Raw genomic sequence first — 12,461 nt, 5'->3', positions numbered from 1 at the left:
GGGTCATGATCTCATGGTTTGAGTTTGAGCCCTGTGTCAGGCTCTGTGCTGACAGCTCGGAGCCTGGAACCTGCTTCAGATTCTGTGTCCCCCTCTCTCTCTGCCCTTCCCCCACTTGGGCTCTGTCTCTGTGTCTGTCTGCCTCTCTCTCTAAAAAATAAATGAACTTAAAAAAAAAGAAAATAAACCTGATTTTGAAATTCATCTTGGAGAAAAAATGATGGGGAATAGCTAATGACAGTTTGGAAAAGAACCAGGAAGCCAGACTTGCCCTGAAGAATATCAAAGGATGTTGTAACATTATTATATCAGTTAGAGTCCAATCAGGAGACATGATCCACACAGTAATTGGAATCAGGGAAATTTAATATAAAGAGTTATTTCCAGAGGATTGGAAGAATGGGGGATTTTCTAGTAAGGGTTACAAAGAACTCTAGAGAACAAAGGAATAGTAGGTAGAGAGAGTAGTCCCCTCCCCTACAGTAGATATAGAGAGTAGTGCCTGAGGAAGGGCACGCACACACCTAGGCTGGGGGCCACCCCTCACTGGAAAGGGAAATGAGAAGTCACTGAAGTATCTTCCCAGAAACACTGCAAAGCTGCCAGTGGATATACCAGGGGCAGCTACTGACCACTGGCCGGTCACCAACTGGGAGTTGGGGAAGCTGACCTCAGTAGGAGCTGGTCCCTGGAAAAACCATTCTGCATGAGGCAGATACTCAAGGAAGCTGTGCCCATGAAGAATCTCATGTGGGAAAACTACCAGCCCAAAAGCTGAGCCTTAGATGGGCAGAAGACATGAACAGACACTTCTCCAAAGAAGACATCCAGATGGCCAACAGACGCATGAAAAGATGCTCAACATCACTCATCATCAGGGAAATGCAAATCAAAGCCGCAACGAGATACTTCCTCACATCTGCCAGAATGGCTAAAATAGATGCTGACGCAGGGGAGCACCATCCTGGTGCTGCTGGAGAGGGAGTAGTTCCCTATGGAGCTGACCAGACTCTTCCAGAAGTGCTGGTTGTTGGCAGTGTGGTCATCACCCTGAAGAAGTACGATGGTTGAACTAAACCCATCCCAAGGAAAGGTTCTGTGGGGGGCTTTGAGCTCTCAGGCAACATGTGTCTGTTAAGAGCTACTGATGGGGAAAAGATCAGCACTGTGGTGAGCTCCAAGGACGTGAGCAGGTTTCAGACGACTTACTCAAACCTATTGAGAGCTAACATGGATGGGCTGAAGAAGAGGGACAAAAAAAGCAAGAATAAGACGAGCTAAGAAGCACAGGGAAGGAATTCCTGTTCTCACCAGCTCACCACCAAATTACTTTTCTTCTTTGGTTCTTACTTTTGGCCACAAAGCTAGGTTTCTGGTTCCCCTATAATAATGTTTCATGTGAGATTAGGGTCATTTTGGATGGAAGAAAGGCTGCAGTGTTTTCAGGTAGTTGTAAGAAGCCAAGTCTATTTTAGAATTGGCTACTTGGTTGTATATCCTGGGATTACAAAGTCTCTGTAGCTGTCTGTGTGAAAGACAATGGATCATTAAACCTATATTTATCTTCAAAAAAAAAGGGGGGGGGAAGAATGGCTGAAATAAAAACTCAGGAAACAACAAGAGTCGCTGAAAACGTGGAGAAAAAGGAACTCTCATGCGCTATTGGAAATGCAAACTGGTGCAGCCACTGTGGAAGACAGAATGGAGTTTCCTCAAAAAATTAAAAAGAAAACTACCCTATGGTCCAGGAATGACACTACTGGGTATTTACCCAAAGAATATGAAAACACTAATTTGAAGGGTTATATGCACCCCTATGTTTATTGCAGCATTGTATACAGTAACCAAGTTATGGAAGCAGCCCAAGTGTCCATCAATAGATAAATGGATAAAAAAGATGTGGTATATATCCACGGTGGAATATTATTCGGCCATAAAAAAGAATGAAATCTTGGCATTTGCAACAACTTGGATGGGTCTAGAGAGTCTAATGCTAAGTGAAATAAGCCAGTCAGCCATACTATACGATGTCACTCATACGTGTAATTTAAGAAATGAAATAAACGAACAAAGAAAAAAAAGAGACAAACCCAAAAAACAGACTCTTATCTATGGAGAACAAACTGGTGGTTACCAGAGGGGGAGTGGGGTGGGGAGGGGAATGGGTGAAATAGGTGAAGAGGATTAAGAGTACATTTCTCTTGATGAGCATTAATATATGGAACTGTTGAATCACTATATTGTACACCTGAAGCTAATATAATGCTGTGTGTTATCTACGCTGGTAAAAAAAAAACCAAAAAAACAAAAAACAAAACCCCCAAAAACCAAAAAACAAAACAAAACAAAACAAAAGCTCAGCACTAGAGAAAGGGCAGGGGGGGCGCACCAGAACCTGGAGAACCCTTTCTTCCTTTAGTGACTTTTCAGCGCCCTCTATTGGTAAGGACAGGACTTCCAGCAAGATGGGCTAATAAAACAATGGAGATAGTAGATGGCAGGGCTGGGTAGTACCAGTCAGATCCTGCAGCCAAAGAGGGAAGACCCACCAGTGGAATAGAACCCTCAAGTAGGCTGCTCCTTGGTTTTACAACTCTAGACCTCAGAGACGGTAGAAGAAATAAAGTTACATTTTAAAGTTACCTTTTGAAGCACTGCTCTTTCAATGCAAAATGTTTCAGTATTTGATGACTTAAAATCTGTTGAAAGGACAGTGATCTATTTTGCCTACGGAGATAAAACTGTGGGAATTTGCAAAGGACACCACAATTACAGTAAGAACACAATGGGTGGTTGGCGGGACCTGCTTACAGGTAGAGATCATGCCAAGATGATTTTTCAGCTAAAGCAGATGAAAAACACCCCAACGCCCTTCAGATGAAATCAAGGTTGATGATTCACTGGGAGACATTAGCGTCTCTGTTCTAGATTTTATGCCAAAGACAGCATATATGTCTTTCTTGTATGTCCGCATTCACTTAACTGGGAAGAGTGAAGAAGGAGCTAGACCATGATGACTAATGTGGAGGACAAAGGCAAAATACATACGGAAAAAATTAAACTTCCCTTTAACTTACAGCACATTGACAAGTCATTGAGACAGGCAGAGTGAACTTCCTCTAGGAACTCAGCTGCCTCCATGTTAATACTTTGCCAAGGGCAAAAGGCAATCTTGGCTTAACATTAGCCAGCCCTCCATGATCCTCTAAGTCTCCGTTAATATGTAAAAGTTCCTTCAGAAACTACCTTTATGTCTACCCCCCAAGATATATGTTGGCAATCATCCTCCAAGCATATGGCCCACTGATCCACATCTGAAGGGTCTCATGACCAAGGTTTTATTAGACAGTAATAAATGACCTTTTCCTAACAACAGCTAGCCCCTCAAGGTCCTGGAAACCTTGCTTCCAAATTCCTTAGAGACTTCTGCTAACCCTAACCCCCTCCCAACTTGAAAGTATATAATCAGTCGCTCCTCACAACCCCAGTGCAGCTCTTTGTGCCCACAGGTCCCGTCCCCATGCTTTAATAAAACCACCTTTTTGCACCGAAGACATCTCAAGAATTCTTTCCTGACCGTTCAGTCCCAAATCCCAACATTTCACATCAATGACCATTTGAAATCAGATTTAAAAACACACAACCAAACCCTTACAACATCTTTAGGAAGCGCAGACATTAAGGAGGAAGCCCCTGACTTGTCTTACAACTTCAGTTTTCTTTTTAACACATCTGAAAGACATCAGCACCAGTAGAAAGCCTTCTCATTTTAGTCTTGGAGAGCAACAAGATACGGTTCTTCTGTCTCCAGAATCTGCATTCTCTGAGTTACCTTCTACATGTACAAAGTCTATGTCTTGATACAAAGATTTTCATTTTATTGCCTTTGGAAAAAGAGAATGCAGCTATGGGAAGATGGTAAAGTTATTGCCATAATATGTCCACAGCATGCTGAATAGAGCGTTTTTGTATGTAGACTAATGAATCTTGAATTATGGAAGTAATACGTGAATGGGGAGCTAACCCAGATTTCTTGAATGAATGAATAACAATGGATGCAAGGGTGACTTTCCCTTTCTACTCTCTACTTTTGCTGTTTTTGTACAGTTTATTCTCCTGTGTCATTTGTGTAATTAAAAATAAATAAAGTGCTCACTTCGGCAGCACATATACTAAAATTGTAATGATACAGAGAAGATTAGCATAGCTCCTGGATGGCATGCAAATTCGTGAAGCGTTCCATATTTAAATAAATAAATAAATAATATCGGGGGCGCCTGGACGGCTCAATCAAAAAAGCATGCCACTCTCGATCTCAGGCTTGTGAGTTTGAGCCCCATGTTGCATATAGAGATCACTAAAAAAATGAATGCATGAATTAAAAAAACTAAACAAAAATCAAATCAAGAACATTTTCTTTCAAAAAAACATTTTTTAATGTTTATTTATTTTTGAGAGAGAGAGAGAGAGGGAGAGGGAGACACAGAATCTGAAACAGACTCCAGGCTCTGAGCTGTCAGCACAGAGCCCGACACGGGGCTCGAACTCACGAACCATGAAATCGTGACCTGAGCCAAAGTCAGACACCTAACCAACTGAGCCATGCAGAAGCCCCGATAACATTTCATTTTTTTAAATCATAAAAATAATATTTTTATACTGTAATTAAAACCCTGTGTATGTTTCTGATACAAAATGTTATCTAGACTGCAGACATGTGGAACATAGAACAGCTAGCTTAAGTGCTTAAACTATGAAAATTCTAAAAAGAAAACAGGACATAATTTTGATCTTAGGGATGATTATCTTTTTGCAAATTACTACTGAAGTATAACTGACATATGTGACATTAGTTTTAGATTGGGACAATTTTCTTAAGTATGACACCAAAAACACGATCTACAAAAGAAAACAATGATAAATTGGACTTCATCAAAATTCAAATGTAAAAGGTACATAATCTTTGATCCAGAAATGCCTGGAGCCAGGGATATCTTGTCACACCAGATAGCAAAAAGCTATTATCAAAGACTGTTAGGGTCATGCTCAAAAGGTCTCAGATGCCACTCTGTGAAGAGGCCAAAGATGGAGTAGTTGAGTTTTTTTGGTTTTGTTTTTGTTTTTTAGTAGGCTCCACACCCAGCATGGTGCCCAAAGGAGGCATGAACTCATGACCCTGAGATGAAGATCTGAGCTGAGATCAAGAGTCAGATGTCAACCAACTGAGCCACCCAGGTGCCCCTGGGGCAACTGAGTTTTAATAAGAATAACAACTGTGAGGCCTTGGCTGGCTCAGTTGGTAGAGCATGCTGTGGAGTTCAAGTCCCACATTGGGGGTAGAGTTCACGAAAGAAAGAAAGAAAGAAAGAAAGAGAAAATAAAGAATAACATTTGCAATGGATTAAAGCCCATCGAATGTGTTTAGAACCATGAGATCATAATAACATTTAAAAAATAAGTGGCCAGGGGTGCCTGGGTGGCTCAGTCGGTTAAGTGACTGACTCTTGATTTTGGCTCAGGTCATGTCTCACAGCTGGAGCCCCAAGTAGGGCTCTGGGCTGACAGTGGAGCCTGCTTGGAGTTCTCTCTCTCCTTCTCTCTCTGTCCTTCCCCGTGCTCGTGCACACGCGTGCGCTCTCTCTCTCAAAAAAAAAAAAAATAGCTGGCCACATTTGCAAGATGATAAGATGCCAATTCTTTATCCTAAAAACTGGTAAATAAAAGATTTAAGCATTGGGGCACCTGGGTGGCTGGATCAGTTAAACGTCCGACTCTCATTTCAGCTCAGGTCATGATCTCATGGTTCATGAGTTCAAGCCCTGCATCGGGCTCTGTACTGACAGTGTAGAGCCTGCTTAGGATTCTCTCTCCCTCTTTTTCTGCCCCTCCCTCGCTTGTGCTTTCTCTCTCTCAAAATAAATAAATAAACTTAAAAAAAGACTTAAGCATTTATTTTGCCTTGCTTATATAATATGTACCACTGGGTAACCAAAAAGCGTGGGCTTGAGGTTTTCTTCTGCATCAGACTTTGCCCTTGTTCCTCTGAGGCATCTTGGAACAGGGTTCTAGATTAGGTCTGGAGTCAGTGAGCAAAGGTCGGGATCAGACATGAAGAGAGCAAGCATTCCCTTGTAAGGGTAACACACACTTCAGTGGGCATGGGATATGGAGGTTCAGGATACTTGGCATTCTCTGACTTCTTTAAAATATTGTCATTTGAATTCTTGGGGTTCCCAAACTTTCCCAATCCATGCTCTAAATTTCACACAAAAGATCCGGATATAGTATGAATTCAATTTATTTGTTATGACCCTATCTTCAGCTGCACTAACCCTGTAGCTAGTGGGGTAAAAAATTCTTTTAAGCTATGCATGAGAACTACTTGGTGCTTTGTGGTTTCAGCCAAGAATTTAATGCCTTGAACTTTTCATTTTCTTTTTCTTTTTTCAGTTGTTTTTAAGTTTATTTATTTTTGAGAGAGAGAGGAGAGAGAGACACAGAATCTGAAGCAGGCTCCAGGCTCCAAGCTGTCAGCACAGAACCCGATGGGGGGCTCAAACTCACAAACCATGAGATCATGACCTGAGCCAAAGTCAGACACTTAACTGAGCCACCCAGGTGCCCCAATGAACTTTTCATTTTCTTTAAGCTCTCCAGTCCAGTCAAAAGCAGCTCCTTCCCACAAGATATTTATTTGTTTTTTATTTTTTCAAAAATATATTTATTTATTAATTACAAAAAAAAAAAAAAGGAACATACAGTGGAGAAACCCAACAGACACTGTTTTACCTAAGCAGTCAGGTTTGAATCACTAATAATAAAACATATCGACATCAGTTGCTCAAATTGCTGGAACTCAAAATCCCCCACCAGAAATAAAGAGGTATAAGCCTTGATGGACCTTTTTAAATTTTAAACACAACATACGCAATATGAGTGTGATGCTCTGAATTATTTACCAGGTGTGGTAGGCAAAACCATGCCTCCCCACAAGTTATCTACATCCTAATCCCCAGAGCCTGTGAATATGTTACCTTAGATGGCAAAAGGGATTTTGCAGCTGTGATTAAACATAGGATTTTTAGATGGGGAGACTATACTGGATTTTCTGGGCAGACCTAATGTAATCACAAAGGTCCTTATAAATGATACAGGGAGGCAGTAGTGTGGGTCAGAGAGACTGATGGAGATGCTCTCCTGCTAGCTTTGAAGATGGAGGAAGAGGCCACATGCCAAACCTCTATCACCTCCTCCCCCATCCTCATCTCAGCTAATGAGTCTGTTTCCCACTTCCTTGGCAAAATGGAAGCAGTCGGAATTTCCACCCATCATTGCCACATATACCCCCCCCTCCAGCCCCTGCTCTGCTTGTTCTCTGAACCAGCCAAGCTCCTGTCCAAAGCCAATCCCCTACTTGTCCTCCACTTTCTATCTGCTCTCATCTCCTCAAGGACTCGGCTCTAGCAAGTCCCTCCTCTCTCCTCTAGCGATGTTTGCTCCCTACCGGATCTTTTCTATCAGTATACAGGCATGTAGTTAATTCCTCCCCTCTTAAAAGCATATAAACATTATCTTGATCTTACTTCCCTTGGCAACTACCACTCATACTTTTGTTCCTTTTTGCAGAAAAAAAAGCCTGTTGATACTCCTTATCTCCAATTTCTCCACTTCAATTCCCTCCTAAACCCATCCCAACCTGTCTCTCAGCTTGGCCATCCATGGAAAAAGTCATCCATGACATCCAAGTCTTAAATTCTTAGTTCTCATCTATTGACCTCAACTATTCTTATTTCAAAATTGACCTGACAGACTACTCTCTCCTTGTGGAAATCTTTTTTGCACTTGACCTTCTAGGACATATTCCTTTGCTCTTCCTCCTGTGTCAGAGGTCTCTCTCAGTCTCCCTCTCCTCCCTGATCTCTTCAGGCTTCTGGATTTGGACTCCTCTCTTTTATAATGTACTCACTCCAGATTTGTGGTGTTAAGCACCATTTATATACCAAGGTCTCCTCCCAAATTTATATCCAATTCAGACCTCAATCTTTAACCCCATATCTACTTTCCAACTTCCCCCTCAACATCTCTCTTTCTTGTTATAAGCAGTGAAGAATTGAGGATATTTGTTGCCACAGTTTAACATGGACTACCGTTAGGCCTCCTAACTTGTCAACAAGTCCTCTCTACCACTTTATTTAAAATTGCAACCCTGATTTTCCCAGTCCGACAAACTTGCTCTACATTTTTTTCCCATAAACATAACATCTAATTTTGTTATTCATGATGTCGGTTGTTAGGTCTCTGTCCCCACTAGACTGTAAGCTCCACAAAAGGAGAGACCAGTAGTTTGTATACTAATGTATCCCAAATGTCTTGAACAGGATCTAGCATAAAAGGTTTGTTGAATGAATGAATTACATTATCCTATTTGTATAAATGACAAGTTTTCCCCCCATAAATATCAATGGGAATCTCTCTGTATCCATAACATCTAGTACTTTCAGACTGACACTTTGCTCTTTTTATGCGATTCCTCCCCTCCTCCAGGACATGCATGCTTTTTCAACCTATGAGCTTTTACATATAAATAAAGGCTGATCCTTATTTCGGAAATTGTGATACTGTATCTTTTAATATTTTTCCCATTGCATTTTTTCTAATTTCATCATTGGGAATGCCAATTACCTTATGTTAGATTTCATTTATGAATCTTCTACCTCGATTACCTTTTCTATAATCATTTTACAGTGTTGTTCCCTCCTATGTTTTGGCTCAGAAGCAGGCAACTTAATTCAAGCTAATGAACCACTGGGAAAGATGTGTAGGGGAGACTATCTTCAGTCTTTCAGGGGCTTCAGTCTTTGATGAAGAAATGCTATCAGTCCATGGTCACCCAGTGTAGATGGCAAGGAAGTTTAAATACCTCGACCTAACTCCTTGACCCTTTCATTCTTTTGTGAATTATTCCTGTTGGCCACATCACCTGGCAAAAAATGGGCAAAGGAGCCCATCCATACCATCATAGAGCCCACCATCCCAGGGCATGGAGCAAGCTGGAGAAGATGGCAAGTGGATCTGGAGGTGCAAAGGGAAAATGTCTAGTATCAGATATTCTTTGGGGGTTGGGGGCGGGAAGTTCCTTCTCCTCTAAGAAAGAGATCCAGGAATGGAAGGACCTGTTCTCTCTTTCTCCTCTGGGTGTTATATCCGGATACATTGCTTGGAACCTCTAAAGTCAACTCCTTCCTTTCAAAAGATGCATAGACTGGTCCTCCTCTGGATTTCTCAGTTTGTGAGATATTACATTTAATTATTCTAAGCCACTTTTTGAGTTCTCTTTTACTCACAGCTTATTGCATGATAAATGGATGATGGTGAGCTGCCTGGAGTGGCATTCTAACTACTAATGAATAAAGTTCTTTGGATCCAAATTTTTCTATTTATGAGTGGTGCCTGTGAAGCCTAATAATAAAAAATTCAGATGGGGTGCCTGGGTGGCTCAGTCGGTTGGGCGTCCGACTTCAGCTCAGGTCATGGTTTTGTGGTGTGTGGGTTCGAGCCCCGTGTCAGGCTCTGTCCAGCTCAGAGCCTGGAGCCTGCTTCAGATTCTCTCTCTCTCTCTCTCTCTCTCTCTCTGCCCTTCTCCTGATTGTGCTCTGTCTCTCTGTCTCTCTGTCTCTCTCTCTCAAATAATGAACATTAAAAAGAAAAATTAGTGGGGCACCTAGGTGGCTGAATCAGTTAAGCATCTGAATTTGGTTCAGGTCATGATCTCACGGTTTGTGAGTTCAAGCCCCATGTTGGACTCTGTGCTGACAGCTCAGAGCCTGAAGCCTGCTTCAGATTCTGTGTTTCCTTCTCTCTGCCCCTCCCCTGCTCATGCTCTGTCTCTCTCTGTCTCTCAAAAATAAATAAACATTAAAAAAATGCTCATGCTTATTTTATAAATAAATGCTTATTTACTTCTGACACAGAGAGAGACAGAGCATGAGCGGGGTGGGGGGGCAGAAAGAGAGGGAGACACAGAATCTGAAGCAGGCTCCAGGCTTGAGCTGTCAGCACAGAGTCTGACGTGGGGCTCGAACTCATAAACCGTGAAATCATGACCTGAGCTGAAGTCAGTCACTCAACCGACTGAGCCACCCAGGCGCCCCAAAAATTTTTTTAAAAAATGAAAAATTAAAAAATATTCAGACCCTGTTTAAAATATATTGGTAAAAATCAATGCTAGGAACGTAATATAGAATAATGATCCTACTATAAATAAAAATTTAAGCAGGCATAATTCACTGTCACCATAATTGGCTGTCATAGAGAAACTCATGGAGCCTGTGGAAAGTAACTGCATTCATGTCCCCAGTTATTGCTTTCTCTGTATTCACCATTTTCCCTGTAGCTTTGTAGTCTCCTCCCACTCTGACTCTGGGTTGAACTTGTGACCGACTTGGTCAAATAGAATGTGGAGTGCCATGCTCCATGCCTTGGCCTCAAAAGGCTTTGTATTCCACCTCCCTCTAGGAACACTGCCACCTCCATGTGGGCAAGCCCAGGCTAGGTTGCTGGAAGATGAGAGACTGTGTAAAGGAGAGCCCAATGCTCCCACTTGAGATTATGCTAGACCAACCTACAGCCAGCTGATCCCAAAGTATGTGAGAGATCCAATACAAGACCAACAGAGTTGCCTACCTGACCACAAAGTATTAACTGAATACATCCAAAGCCAGACTGCCCAGTTGATCAATAGACTTGTGTACAATAATAAATGTGCAGTGTTTTAAGCTACTGTTTTGTTTGTTTGTTTGTTTGTTATAAAGCAATAGCTAACTGATACAGAACCTCAAGGATTAACAAATCTGAATGGGTACCATGCCACAAAGATTGGCCCTACTGACTGTAGAAATAATGTGAAAAGATTTTTCTTCTATCTGTAGTCTATCTGTACCACATGGAAGATGCTTTGTTTATAAGAATTTACTAGATATGGCTCCAATTGAAAATCCTCATGAAAGGGATGCCTGGATGGCTCAGTTGGTTGAGTGTCTGACTCTTGATTTCAGCTCAGGTCATGAGTTCATGGTTGGTGGGTTCGAGCCCCATGTTGGGTTCTTGCATTGAGAGCACAGAGCCTACTTGGGATTCTCTCTCTCTCATTCTCTCTCTGCTCCTCCCCTGCTCTCACTCTCTCTCTTTCACAAAATAAATAAATAAACTTAAAAAAATGCTCATGAGACAGTTCTTGGCTCTGCTCAGTAGAAGTCAGAACTGAACAGTTATGGAAAACCAACTGAGAGGCCACATTCCTGTGCCCGTCCCCACCCTCACTGCTATGATACTAAAATCTTGGGCATGGAGCATACCCATGGGAGCCACTTGGGGGCAGATATTTGATGGGTAAGAAATTAAACATGGATGGTTATAACCCAATGGTGGAATAGTGAGTGCAGAGGGAATTTACCAACTATCTCAAATTGTCCCAACTCTGTGGACTTCCTGGAGTGACTGGCTATTCCAGAGGACATTCATATCAAGAGGCAGAATGGGTCTATGCAGACAACTGTAAACACACCTTGGGAGAAAAACTTTGGGATCAAAAAGAGGGAATACCCCAATATCCTCCAGCATTTCCTACTGGAGGAAACAGTAGGAAAGCATTTAGGAGAAGCTATTTAGATACACATCTGAGTGAATCTAGATAAAGATTTACTTTGTCTAGAGTAAATAAATGGACGGATTTCTCCAGACCTTTTAGGATTGCCATAAAGGCAGCAAATCCTGTTAACAAGCTCACGGGAAAACAACAGAACCATCCAGGATGAAGGAAAGATGTTGACTGAATTGGTGTCCTTTGAATGGGGACAGGAAAGCCATTAATGGGCCTTGGAAGTCCAGGATCTGGTAAGTGGAGTGAGTGTCAACCAAATGGGGAAATGTGCCCATTGCTGATGGTTCAGATTCCTGAAAAATCTAAACCACACTGGAAGCAGTGTCTTTAAACCGGAGCTTTAGAAAGTGTGACTACCAGCCTCTCGGATTCCCTTTAATGGTTTACACTCAAACCCTTGGCATCCCCAAGTGGGTTAGCTAAGAATAACAGGGGAAGCAGCAGCAGTGGAGGCCAGATTTTGAATCTCCACTTAAAACAGAGCAACTATATAATAAAATCAAATCACATGGTCAGAGTTTTGCAACAAAACTAGATAACATGTTATATCCATGAGCTCCAAAACACAAGCCAGTAAAAACAAACTAACAAGACCCCCCCGCCCCCAGCGCCACCCTGAGACTGGCATGGAGTCAGCATCTCCCCAGGAAAAACAAGAAAGCAATAGACCTGAGAACAGTTATTCACTGGCAAATAGGGCAGGTCAATTTAAAAGCAGCAAGCTGAGGGGCGCCTGGGTGGCGCAGTCGGTTAAGCGTCCGACTTCAGCCAGGTCACGATCTCGCGGTCCGTGGGTTCGAGC

The 12,461-nt window shown here is 42.1% G+C and overlaps 1 pseudogene; it reads left to right on the top strand.

Moving 5' to 3' along the window:
* The first annotated feature begins 4,148 nt into the window (after positions 1 to 4,148).
* Positions 4,149 to 4,249, top strand: LOC113595533 (uncharacterized; annotated as a pseudogene).
* Positions 4,250 to 12,461: the final 8,212 nt, after the last annotated feature.

The sequence above is a fragment of the Acinonyx jubatus genome, chromosome D1 (assembly GCF_027475565.1).
Source record: "Acinonyx jubatus isolate Ajub_Pintada_27869175 chromosome D1, VMU_Ajub_asm_v1.0, whole genome shotgun sequence".
NCBI lineage: Eukaryota > Metazoa > Chordata > Mammalia > Carnivora > Felidae > Acinonyx > Acinonyx jubatus.
The sequence above is the reverse complement of the archived record's forward strand: the minus strand, read 5'-3'. Positions and strand labels throughout refer to the sequence as shown.